The sequence below is a fragment of the Pantherophis guttatus genome, chromosome 3 (assembly GCF_059756535.1).
Source record: "Pantherophis guttatus breed Tessera chromosome 3, ASM5975653v1, whole genome shotgun sequence".
NCBI lineage: Eukaryota > Metazoa > Chordata > Lepidosauria > Squamata > Colubridae > Pantherophis > Pantherophis guttatus.
This window is the reverse complement of record NC_142065.1, coordinates 157,108,342-157,122,313: the sequence shown is the minus strand read 5'-3', so window position 1 is coordinate 157,122,313 and position 13,972 is coordinate 157,108,342. Positions and strand designations below refer to the sequence as shown.

Here is a 13,972-nt window from a genome sequence, read left to right as displayed (position 1 = left end):
GGCTCTGAAGGAATACTTTAAATCAGTTTTTTCCCCAATCTCAGCAATTTTAAGCTGTGTGGACCTCAACTCCCAGAATTCCCTAGCCATCCATGAAGCAGCAGGCACCTAATGAAATGTCTGCAAACTGTCAGACACATTGTTTGCCAAATGCCATGATCATTTGTAAATTATGGAGCATCATTCTAAACCCTGTAAGGAATTAGTCCCAGAACATTAAAAACAGACTTTCAGTCTAACCCACAATCAAGTGCTATATATGTATTTATTTAGCGTATTGCAAACTGGTGTATATAGACAATATTCCAGGATAGAAAAAAGTATGTTTTAGCTACATCTTTTTTCTTAGAAAAAAAGCTATTGGGTAAGTTTGCTTACCATAAGCAAAATGAAATTGATGAATAGTATATAAAGTAGGCCTTGGTCTTCAAAACTGAGAACATTAAGTAATCGTGACAGCTCAGTTTTCAATAATAATTTTAGGGGCAAAGTGGGGTTGGGCCAAGGAACAAAAGTCTCCTTCCTGCCACTTTCAAAATTGCAGGTATTGAAGCTTTAACCTCTGTTATAGGACAGCTTGCCATTTCCCTACTGATTTAGTGAGCAAAATCATTAATATATTTTTGAACAGGGCAGATTCAGCAGAAAGTAGATTATGTGACAGTTCTGGAGCTCATTTCTAATATTCAAGGACATTTTCTAACCATGTATCTACTTGCACTTTTAGTCAATAATGATCAAAAGTAGGGAAGACATTTTCTCATCATTCTGGAGCATCACTTTAGTTTATTTATTTATCCATTCATCCTTATATGGCTGCCCCCTTATGAGCCATAACTCACTGCAATATGATAAAAAACGAACAACGAATTTTTTTTAAAATGAATGATCAAAACTTTAGACTGTACAGTATGGGACTAACTTAGGTCTTCTAGTACGGATAGTTCTCGATTTACAACAGTTCATTTAGTGACTGTTCAAAGTTACAACAGCACTGAGAAAAGTCACTTAGGACCATTTTTCACAGTTGCAACCTTTGCAGCATTCCCATGAACATGTGATCAACATGCAGATTCTTGACAACTGGTTCATACTTATGACCATTGCAGTGTCCCAAGATCATGTGATCACCTTTTGCAACCTTCTGACAAGCAAAATCAATGGGGAAGCTGGATTCACTTAACAAGTGGGTTACTAACTTATGAATTGAGGCAAGAAAAGTTGTAAAATGGGGCAAAATTCACTTCATAAATGTCTCACTTAACAGAAATTTTGGGCTCAATTGTGCTTGTAAATTGAGAACTACCTGTAATCTCTCTTGGTTTTTCTTTTTTTCATAATATTATTGGAACTATCTTAGAATGAGTTCATCTGTTATAGGTGTACAGAATAGGTACGCATACCCACACCCACACATGTACTAACTTGCCACATATTGATGTAATTATTTTCTATTAGGAAGCTCAGCAATAACCTAAGCAAAGAAGGAAAAGAAGAATTCAAGAGCTTTCAGATATGCATAAAAACTAAGGTCTGAATTTCCAGATGCAGACAGCGAGCATGCAGCCAACACCCTGCCAACAGACAGCAACACCAGGAAGAAAGAATATAAGAAGCTGGAGAAGTAGCAGGGCCTAATAGAGGAACTAGAGATAATGTGGAAAGTAAAGGCCATAGTGATCTCAGTAGTAGTAGGAGCAATCATGACTGTGACTCCTAAACTGAGAGAGTGGCTCCATCAGAGCTCTCTGTTCCTGTGCTAAAATATTGTGCAGAACGCTCAAACTCCAAGGCCTTTGGTAGAAGATCCAAGATTGAGAAGGCACATAACATATATAGGAGTAAGAAGGGTTTTTTAAAAAAAGAGTATTACAGATTACAGTACAGATTACAGTACAGAGATTTTAATTACAGTATAGAATAATAAACCTAGTACAAATTAAAGTGAGAGAAAGAAAATAAAGTAAAAAACAGACCATAAAAAGTGCAAACAAAGGAGAAGGGAAAAAAGAAAAAAGGGGAAAGGAAAATAAAGGAAGAAAGAAATATAGAATGAAGAGATTTCCAAACTTCATCACAAGAAGTATAAGCAAGTTTGATAGCCCCTCAACCTCTACAAGATTAGAAACAAATATCTCTTTCCAAAACCCATGCCTTATCTATAAGAAATTCACAAGATATCAACTTTTTAATCCTGGTGTTCACAAAAACTCTATAAAGGACTTCTAGAATTTCATAAAATATTATTTAAATAAAATATTTTATTTTATTTAAAACAACTTTATATTTCTTCCTTTTACTTCTTAAAATTTTAATTTCAATTCATTCAAATATTGTCATAGGATTTTATCTCTCTTCAATACTTCTATATCCCATTGCAGAAACTTTGAGTCTTTAGCAAGCTTTATTTTTTGTAAATCCAATAAAAAGACATTCTCAAGGTCATTCTCTTGGCTTATCATTTATATTTCCCCTTTCATTTTTAAAACTTCAGCCAGCTTCTTTTGTATATCCAGTAGAATCTTTGTCTGGGTCATTCTCTTGGCCTATCACTTATATTTACACTTTAAATACCTTCTCTGACTTGTAATTACACTTTTTCTTAAATCCAATTTTTCTCATACTAGTATTTCTGCATCAAGCAAGATTTGTTTCATTAACATCCTTTAAACATAGTCTATCCACAGAAGCAGTCGTTGTTACTGATATTGTTGATATTGTGGCTATCAATTTCTGCTGCCATTTTTTGAAGAACTTATTTCACTTTTTTTCACTTTATTAAAAATTCTTTGCATTGTTAATCTTATAGTTAATGTTTATTTTGTTCAGAAAATGAAGATAGACTCATCAGGTGGCTTTTCAGACTTGTTATTCTGAAGATCTCTAAAAAAAATTTAAATGGTTAGATAAGCAATTACCAAAAACAATTAGCAGCAATAATAACAAACTTAATGTTTTTTAAAAGGCTCTGCTATGGTTGTGAACCTGATGATTGGTCCCTTCATCTTCTCGCAATCAAACCCATGGGAGATTGTTGCCCTACAATCTCTTCATAAACAGCACCCACCCAGAGCACATGTGAATAATCTCCCATGCTCACCTTTTCCATAGAGGTTCTTATCCAATCAACTCACTAGTCCTTTGGTCCCTGCTGCTCATTTTCTCCATTTTCCAGGTCTCCACCAGAAGTCTATTAGATTTTCCATTGGCATCTCTCTGGTTAGAGTAGAAACAGAACGATAGACTGGATGAATTTTTGGTCTGATCCTGCAGGTTTTCCTATGTTCCCCAGTAACTATATTCCAGCTTGATATATTCTGATAATTTCTTAATCATCCTACAGATAAGCAATCTGACATAATAATTTCTCCAAAACATTAAAGCAACATTCAGTAGTTGTCCTAAACCTAATTATACTAGCTTGTGTCTTCAGATACTAACTACAATTGCATAGAATCAGTATTGTTTTGCTGGAATGATTGACTAGTTCTCACCATAAGGTTGCCAAATTTCAATACAATTGTGTAGCTTGCTAGCTATAGTGATCATTCATAGTGACTCCTGAATGCTTAACCTCATGCATAATTTCATGAAGATGTTAATCCTATTGAATGTTAAAAAGGATACTTAAGAAAAAAGTGAAGTTGAATTTATATGTGGGGGAAAACTCAAGCTATTCTTATCGTTTCTTTAATCTGAAAAAACAAGAGAGCAAAACCAGAACGGACAATAAGTGATCAAGCATATAAACAAAGCATTCTCGTTTACTCTTACTTGACCACAACTAATTTTCTATTTCATTTGAAATCTTTCCTTTATTTTCAAATAGATGATACCAATTATTTTTGGGCCAATTGCCTACACTTTTGTGACTGCATTTCTTATGTTAGGCATATATGTATTATACAGCTGTAAAGGAAAAGAAAATCAGATAGACCCTATTTTGGTGAGGCAAAATTCTGATTATAAACAGCAAGTGCTGTATGCAGTAGTGCTGAAAAGTCTAACTGGTATGAAAATGATCACACGAAGGAAGATTTTACATGCAGAAAGTCCCTAAGGGGACTTATTATTTCTGTATAACATTTTTACCCTGCTCTTCAGCTGCCAATGTTCTCAAAATGGCCAACACAAAATCAATAACGGCAAGTTGTTACAATCTATAAAACATGGCACAAAATGAAAAAAAAAGAAAAAGTATGGTGGGGAGAGAGGGAGGGAGGGAGGGAGGAAACGCCATTTAATTATACAACAGTTTTGTACAAGGAGCAAAGATGAATGAATGGGCTTATTTGATTAGATCAGAACTTGAAAGTTGCTATATACGCAGTGGCTTCATACACCACACGTAGCAGATTTTATAAACATATATCATGCAAATCTCCCAAATTGGACGTTTCAGGGTCTGGATCAAGGCTCAAATAATCTCAAAGTACAACTTAAATCAATTGTGTAATATCCTCTGTTTTATTTCATAGGAAACATGGGATTGTAAGAAGTCTTTTCTAGGCAGATGATCTCTACATTGCATTTTTGCCATCAGGCTCAGACATAGATATCAAAGCAGGTTAAAATGGGAATAGAAATGCTGTGAGCAGGCTCTGCAATAGCACTCTGTCTGATCAAATACCCACCAGGTAGATTAGACCAGACCAGACCAAAAAAACTCAGTGAAAGACTAGAGCTACTTTTATTGAATTTGGCTGCAATAACGGAAGGCTGATTGTATCTCCTCCCCCTTCTTATTCTCCAGGGAATCAGGGAGTGTCTACCTGAGCTGCCTCCAAATAGGTTTCTCGGGACTTTAAAAAAAATGCCCCAGGCCTCATTTGCTTAGGTAACCATTCTTCCATATTTCCATTAAGGGACAGGTAGTTATCAACCTACGACCACAATTGAGCCCAGAGTTGTGGTTGTAAGTCATTGTGTCTTAAGTCTTAAGTCAAGTCACCACCAGACCAGACTGAACTTTAAAACCTTTTTGATGCTGGTCATCAAATAAGTCACTGCACTCATAAAACTAATCACATCATAAGTCTGAATCCAGCTTATCCAATGTGCATTTTTTGTTGGAAAATGGCAAAACAAAAATTTCACAAAACATTATTGTATGCTGGAAAAAGTCATAAATGTGACCCAGTTCCCACTGTGGCAGTTGTAACTTCAAGGACAGATCATAAGTAAGTCTTTTTTCAGTACAACATAACTTCAAATAGTTTTTAAGCAACCAATCGTAAGTCAAGGACAACCTGTAATCTTCTTCTGGATATGTATACATAATAACTATCTATGGATAGATATATCTATCTATAAGAGTTTGGAGTTAAAAAGACATCTGATTGGAAAAACAAAGAGTATAATTTAAAATGTATTGGATTTTTTAAAGCCTTCATGGAGCTACTACTATAATATGCTACTCAATTATTTTCTATTGTGTTAAAATGGCTTGCATGAGCAAAATATGTAAATGACATCCAATAGTATTCTTGATTTTAAGATTACTGCATTTAACTTAACTACTTTGCATCTTTGTTTTCCTTTGCTTTTATTTTATTTTTTTTCTTATCCAACTAAATGCCATAAGGTAATTGCATAAAGGAGATGGAAACACACTTTCTATTAGCTGGATAATTCCCTGAAATCTCAACAGAAGAGACAAATGATTGGTCTAGTACAGGCCTGTCAAACTGGTGGTCCATGGACCAGATGCATCACATGCAGGCCATGCCTACCCTGGCTCCGCAAAGGCAAAAAAAACCACGTCATGATACATCACATGATGTGATTGAGTTTGACACCCGTGGTGTAGTAAGACAACTTTGCCAAAGGAAGATCAAGGTTAAAAATGGTCTGGATTGGTTCAAATGTTTTGAAGAAAAACATTCGGAAAACATTTTTCCCCATTCATTCCTATGAAGGAGGCAGTTGGACAAGTTCTCCTCACTTCTAATCACACAAGTCAGACCAGAGCACATGTAGTGTGTCTTGTGTTTCTCAGGGCACAACATACACAAATATAGAAACACAACAGAAGCACAAAGACACACTCATGCAAATAAAACACATAAGCTCCCATCTGATTAGACTGTCACCCAAATATGCACACATATACAGAGGAAACAGGTGCATATCATTTTGATTAGAAATTATTTATATACACAGAGAAAGATTGCAACATGTTTCATTTCACAGAAGAAAATAGAAATTCTTCTAATGGCCAATGCTGATAAAGCAGTTGGAAAGAATTCCAAAAGCCATGCCCTACCGACTTTCCCTGCAAAAAAAGAGAGCGAGTGTCACAAGTAAATGCCTTATTCTCCAATATGTAAATAGTATATGAACGGGATATCAGGGGTTAATTTATTCTTCACTTCTTAATGTATTCATACTTCACCACTCCCATATCTAGCTCCACCCATTGTATATATAAGGAGCTGCACGCACTCATTCTTTGCTTCTATCTGTGAATATTCAGTGAATATAGAATGCCTTGTGTAAATAAAGAGAGATATATTTGAACTATTAATTCTTAAATGATTTATTGAGTCTGATCCTGAAAACATTGCAACAAGCTGGTAGCAGAGGATGGTTGAATTGATTCAATAAAAACTTAAATATGTCTAAGAGAGATAGGCCCAACACCAGGGCATACAGCAAAGAAATGGAAACGGATCAAGAAATAATCGATGAGTCCACAAATGCGATTTCAAGAGAATCTGAAGAATACACCACTGAAGACGAAGAAATAATAAATGAAAATGATGACCGAGAGGAAAACAAAATAGAAAACAACGAACTCAGGTCAGAGATATTAAAACTGTTAAAAAGCCAGAAGAACGATGAAAGCCTCATCGCGAACCTCCAAGATATGCTGAAAAACAGCGGAGCAGTGAGAGAGAAGCACATCGCTACTGAAAAGCCAAAAGATTCAAAAATAGTAAGTGATACGATTACAGACAAAAACGCTGTGAAGAAGAAAAACGGTGATCCCGTGCAAAATTTCGAATGGCAGCCATCTTGGTTTCAACAGACCTCCAGAGTGAGCGAAGCAGAGCCAATCAGAAAACTTGATTCAAAATTTCTGGCGCGAAAGACATTACTAGATAACGAAAATGAAAAAGAAAAGTCAAACACCTCAGAAGAATCAGAATCGGAAAGTGAAGGTGATCCAACAGACACACAAATAAAGTCAGCAATGAAAACGCTTTTTGCTGCATTTGGACCGAAACTAAAGATTACCGAAAAATCAACTAGAAAGCAAGCGAGCAAACCAACGCCTCAAAATCTACCCGCTCCCATCCTGACGACGAGAGCACTGACGCCTGAACCCAGAGAGCCCTGCAGATACCGCCCCACACCGCAGATCGATGCAAGCACCAACGCTCTCAAGAGAAGAAAAAGAACAACCGCCATCGTCAGGACTCCCAAGATTGAGCCGGAGACCGATTCATCTGAGGAGGAGCAGAGCGAGCGAGCCGCGACGACGAGAACCTCTCACGACGACTCCAGGAATGAAATGAGCAACGCGCATGCGCAGGACTACGCAGACGGTCCAGGAAGACATGAGTTGCTGAAAGGATCGTGCAGACTCGTTGCGAGCATCCCCACGCCGTTTTGTAATTTCCAGCATTTACAAGACCACGGACTACCCCCGGTTGTAAGTAATGGACCCAATAATGTCGGAAACTTGCCCAGTGACTTCCCAAAGCTGAGAATAGATGGCATTAATTTACAAGAATGGTATCAGCAGCTCCAGGTTGTCTTTATGAAAGAAAACTTACTGTTTTTTATCACTAATCCCCCCAAAAGACCTTGGACTCTAAAGTTAGACTACTTACACCATAGAGCATTTTTCTTATTAATTTCTAGTGTATCTCCTGCAATGTATCACAGCATTAAGCAAAATCTGACTGTCTCAGAAATTATTCAATGCATGTTCAATTTATTTCACAGTGATAGTGTAGCTACTACCACAAGAATGTCTAAAGATTTCTTTTCTTCTAGGATAAAACCAGGGGTTTCCATAAGTGAACATTTAATATCTTTAAACAAAATTAGAGCTGAACTGCATTTAAGGGGGGAGGTGATTTCAGACCAAACGATGAAAAGTGTTATCATCAACTCACTTGACCCATCATGGGATAATTATATGTCACATTTAGACACAATCAATCTAGGATACTTATCCATAGAAAGTCTATCCAATAAGTTAATAGCTGAAGACAATTCAAGGAGGAGTCGCTCTAACAACCACATAGAACACAAACCATATAGAAAGGTAGCTTTTCAAGAAAGATATCATGAAACATTTAAATGCCACAACTGTGGATCCAAGGAACACAATAGGAGAGATTGCCCCAAAATTCCAAAAGAAAGACATAGGTCAGAACACAGAAATAAATACAACTATAGACAGTCTTCCATTGATAGACATAGATATAGAAGCCCACCAAATTATAAAGAGCATAGAGGGGGCAGAGATAATCCAAAGGATAGAAAATCTGGTTCACTGAATGGACTAAACAAACAAGACAACACTAACATACAGCAAACTGAGAACAATAATTGGCTTATTGATTCTGGAGCAACTAATCATACCACTAATAATAAAAGTATATTATCTTCATTTGTAGAAGATAAATTTGTAATAAAGGTAGCTAACCAAGAAAAGTTCCAAGTAATAGGTAGAGGAAATGTAACCTTACCTGGCCTAGGAAAAATAGAGGGGGTATTACTAATACCTGAAATACCTCATAACATACTAAGTGCCATAAAACTAAGCAGAGATTCTGATATTAATATTGTGTTTTCAAAAGGAAAAGCGACCTTGGAGAAAAATAAAATAGATATAGGTACAGTAATGATTAAAGGAGGCCTACCTTATTTAATAACAAAGGAGAAAATGTGTCTAGAAGACTTAGATTTATGGGATATGAGACAGGTACAAAAGGATACAGATTCATTGATAATAATAACAAATTTATAGTTTCCAGAACAGCTGTGTTCCATGAACAGGCCAACTGGTCTAAAATACATCTTAATGAAATATTCCCAAGCAACAACACAGATACAAAACCCCAAGAAAAAAGAACTATAGAAAAGCAAAATGACAACAAACATAGAAACAAAACCAAAACATGGACAAACAGTCAACACAAAATAAAGACAGATACATTAACAAAAAAGGAAGCAAGATATTTGCATGATAATAATAGTAAACCTGAAAAAACAATTAGAAACACCAGAAATCAAATGCCAAATAAGTACAAGGATTATATAATGCATATGAACGGAGAATCAACGACACCTAATACATATGAGGAAGTGTTAAAACTTCCTCCTAAAGAGGCTTCCGGGTTGGCTCCGCAGCACCATTGACGGTCTTTTTAGACCGCCGCCCCCGTGATTCCGTTGAGCCGTTCTGACAGCGTTAATCAGCTGTCAAACGGCTTGAAAATCTCCCCTTCGGGAAAAGAAGGGGAGGAGAGCAGGTGGGTGAGGGTAGAGCTCCCTGAAAACCCCTGGATTAATTCCAGGGGTTAGGAGGGTGAGAGCTCCCCGTTCAGCCCACTGAAGCTCCGGATCCTGGGGGACTCTGTTTTTTACAGAGCTAGGTGTTGCGTCCAATTTCTGCTGTCAAACAGAAGATTAAATGATTTCAAAAAAGCAGGCGGAACAGAAGCAGGAGGACAAGCTTTTTGCAAGTATAACACTTAACTCCGGGGATACAATGTTTCTAATTGGATTTTCTGAGCTGGAAGTTAAGATGGCGTTTCTTTGTTGCGATTTTAAAAGGGAAAGTTAGAAAAAGTTTTTGCTAATAGACTCGTGCTCAGAGACTGGCTTTAAGTTGCTGGAATAGACTTTGAAGAGCTGTTTGGGAAAAGATTGTTTATAAAGAAATTGCTGAATGCTGCTCAAAAGGATGGCTCTGACTTTATGATTTTATGGTTGTGGGAAGAAAGAAAATTTCTTTAAAATAAAATGGCTTCTAAGAAAGGAGATCTTGAAAGTGCTGGATGCTATTTGGAGGTGTCAGAAACGAAACAGTTGTCTGATTTACAGAGTTGTAAGTATTTTGATGCAGAACTTACAGAATTTATAAAAGAAGCCATGAATAATCATACTGCAGCTATAAGTAACCAAATAGCAATTCTTAAAGGGATAACAACAGAAATGACTGAGGAAATCAAAACAACTACGGAGCATGATGACAACTCAGGAGATATTGCAGCAGAGAGGGTGGAAGAATTTTCTCAAGAATTTTCGAGCTTACTCTCTGCTCTTTTCGGAAAAATTGATAGAATCCTTCAAAATTATGACTTGGTTTGGAAAAAAGTAGTAAATGACCAGACTTTCGAAGTTTCAGAAGATGAAGGAGACTTGTCAGTGGCATCTATACATTTAATAGAAAAGCAACAATTGAACTTTTCTTCACAAACTCTTGACAAACTTTGGTTTTACAGACGAAGGAATGAACTGATTTATATAAGCATGAAGAGGCGATTTGGGGGCTCTAAATCAGAGGAAACTTTTTTAAAAAGGGGACAATTTTTGCAGTTATATCAACCTCAAATTAAAATGAAAAACCTCCTCAAAATAGAAGTAGGAGGGATGCAGAAAGATTGGAAAAAATATAAAAAGAAAGCAAGAATGGAAGATTAACCTTTTCTTTTGGCTTTGTAGTTGTTCTACTCATGGTTAAAAATGATTATGTTGTAGGTATTATAACTACTGAGGGGGGAAAAAGTATAAAGTTAAATATTGATTTTTAAATATGATGTATTAATGGTTGATTAATCCTTTTTGGTTTTTTAGTTTATGTATTAATGGTTAATTATGTTGTTGATTATCTTTTAAATTTTAAAAATTGGAGGGAGGAATAATGAAGGGGGAAATTTAGAAACTTAAAAAATGTAGAAATTTAATTAGTGAATATCTAAGGTTTATTTTTTGTTATGAGATTTCAAAATAAGAAACCAAGAATGGAAGATTAATTTTTTTTTTTTTTGGCTTTGCAGTTGTTCTATTCATGGTTTAAATTGATTATGTTTTAGGTGTTATAACTATTGAGGGGGAAAAAGTATAAAGTTGAATATTGATCTTTAAATATGATGTATTAATGGTTGATTAATCTTTTTTGGTTTTCTAGTTAATGTACTAATGGTTAATTATAAAAATGTAGAAATTTAATTAGTGAATATCTAAGGTTTATTTTTTTGTTATGAGATTTCAAAATATCTGAACTTTGAGAAAAATAGGAGGGGGAAAAATGTTTTTAGGTTTGAATGTTTAAGATTTGTTAATGGTTTTAAAATTCTTAGAGTTATTGGATTACATGTTACTTTGTGTTTATATAAAGGGAGGTTGATGAAATTGTAAAAGGGGAGTTAAGGGGTCTTGGGAGTTATTAAATCTTGTAGTTAGCTAGTTTATTTTAGCGAATGTTTGGTGAAATCTATGCCCCGTTTTTGTTCTGGGAAGTCGGGGGTGGGGGGTGGTAAGGAGGGGATGAAGATTGAGTTTACCAAATTGATTTTTTTTTCTTTTTTTCTGATGATAGTATGAATGATTGTTTATATTGTATACTTGTTTGATCAGAAAATAAAAACTTTTTTATTTTAAAAAAAAAAAACTTCCTCCTAAAGAAAAAGAAAAATGGGAATTAGCAATGACAAAAGAGATGGAAAGTTTACAAGGATTAGATGTATTTACACCTGCAATTGCACCAAAGGACAAAACTATTATTGGCACTAGGTGGATATATAAAATTAAAAATTTAGAGGGAGGCAATACTCTATACAAGGGTAGATTAGTTGCACAAGGTTATGCACAGAAATATCCCGAGGATTATACTGACATATACTCCCCCACAGTAAGAACTGAGAGTGTCAAAACAGCTCTAGTTGTAGCATCAGCACTCAATCTCGATGTATTCCAATATGACATACAGACTGCGTATTTACACGCAAAATTAGATAAGGAAATATATGTAAGAGCACCTCACAGTCAATACACAAACAAGAATGAGACTTGGTTATTAAACAAAAGTTTATACGGGTTAAAACAATCTGGTAAACGATGGTATGATTGTTTAGTAAAAGTACTTAAAACTATGGATTTCAGTGCTACTACTGCTGATAACTGTTTCTTTGTTAAAAAGGGTGATGATTACATAGAATTTGTATTGATCTATGTGGATGACATTTTGTACATAGGTAAACATAAAGAAAGAAGAGAAACATTTGTAACAAAGCTAAATGAACATTTTTCACTGAAATCTTTAGGCAAAGTAAATAAGTATCTTGGTGTTCAAATTAGTAAAACTAGAAGGGGATTCAAGCTTTCCCAGAGAGATAAGATCATAGAGCTCTTGAACAAATGTAATCTAAGCGATGCCAAACCCTGTGACACTCCTATGCAGACTGACTTTCTAAGGAATGCAGATGAATCATCCCCTGAGTTCAAAGATAACACATTCTATAGATCAATCATAGGCTCCCTTCTTTACATTTCCAATTGGACCAGACCTGATATCGCTTTACCCCTCAATTTGTTGTCCAGACATGTCAGCAAACCAACAATGTACCATTGGGAAGCTGTCAAAAGGATATTAAGATATTTAAAGAATACCTTAGATTTTTGTTTGATATTAGAGCCTAATAATGTCAAGGAGCCAAACCTCACATGTTACGCAGATGCAGATTGGGCTGGAGACACTTCATGCAGAAAAAGTACATCTGGTTATATATTCCTCCTTAACGGTTGTCCAGTTTACTGGTACATTGGCAAACAATATTTAGTGGCCACTTCAACAACAGAAGCAGAATATGTTTGTCTATCTAAAGCAGCAAATAACCTTGTATGGTTTAATGACTTAATTTCTGACATTTGGAAAAAACCTGCCTTGCCTTTTGTCATGCATGAGGATAATAAAGCGGCTATCGAAATATCTAGATCTGACGCCATTGGACAAAGGTCCAGACATATAGATATAAAATTTAAACATGTGAGACAGTTATCTCAGGATGGATTTATTAAAGCGGTGCATTGTGAGACATCAGAACAATTAGCTGACATATTAACAAAACCTTTGCCATCTAAGCAACATAAATACCTGACTTCTAAGTTATATGTTTTGTATTGTTCTGAATCTGAATGTAATTGGTGTAGCATATCGAATCGGCATTTAGAGGGGGATTTGTCACAAGTAAAGGCCTTATTCTCCAATATGTAAATAGTATATGAACGGGATATCAGGGGTTAATTTATTCTTCACTTCTTAATGTATTCATACTTCACCACTCCCATATCTAGCTCCACCCATTGTATATATAAGGAGCTGCACGCACTCATTCTTTGCTTCTATCTGTGAATATTCAGTGAATATAGAATGCCTTGTGTAAATAAAGAGAGATATATTTGAACTATTAATTCTTAAATGATTTATTGAGTCTGATCCTGAAAACATTGCAACAGCGAGAAAGAGAGGGAAGAAGGAAGAGAGACAGAGACAGAGACAGAGACAGAGACAGAGACAGAGAGACAGAGAATTATCAGATTGACTCAAATGTGCGAATAGCATGTCAGGGTAGTGATTTAATAGCTGACCAGCTGTTACGATGATGCAATGATGCATTGATGTAACGATGGGAATGAGTCAGCAAGGTGTTTGGCTGTTATCCCTTTAAGAACCTGTATAATAAGAAGAGGCCCTGTTAGGGAGTCTCTCTCTCTCTCTCTCTCTCTCTCTCTCTCTCTCTCTCTCTCTCTCTCTCTCTCTCTCTCTCTCTCCCTCCCTCCCTCCCTCCCTCCCTCCCTCCCCCCACCTCTCTCTCTCTCTCTCCGTGTGTTCTTCCCTGCTGGAATTTACTGATTGTTTGACTTCTGCCTACAGCATGTGTATGTATAATATCTATTCTTTTGTAGATAAAATCACTATTTCTTACAAACCTCTGTTTGCTGTTATTTC

At 35.9% G+C, this 13,972-nt stretch overlaps 1 long non-coding RNA gene across 3 annotated transcripts in view; it reads right to left on the bottom strand.

Annotated features, from left to right (window-relative positions):
- Positions 1-2,794: 2,794 nt before the first annotated feature.
- LOC117672362 (uncharacterized) overlaps positions 2,795-13,972 on the bottom strand; it is a 63,824-nt gene continuing 52,646 nt past the window's right edge. For all 3 annotated transcript variants that reach the window (XR_015733336.1, XR_004593197.3, XR_004593196.3), the window contains exons 2-3: positions 3,101-3,216; positions 2,795-2,883 (exon numbers count right to left, since the gene is read on the bottom strand). This is a non-coding gene — a long non-coding RNA (uncharacterized LOC117672362). The remainder of the gene's footprint in view (positions 2,884-3,100; positions 3,217-13,972) is intronic.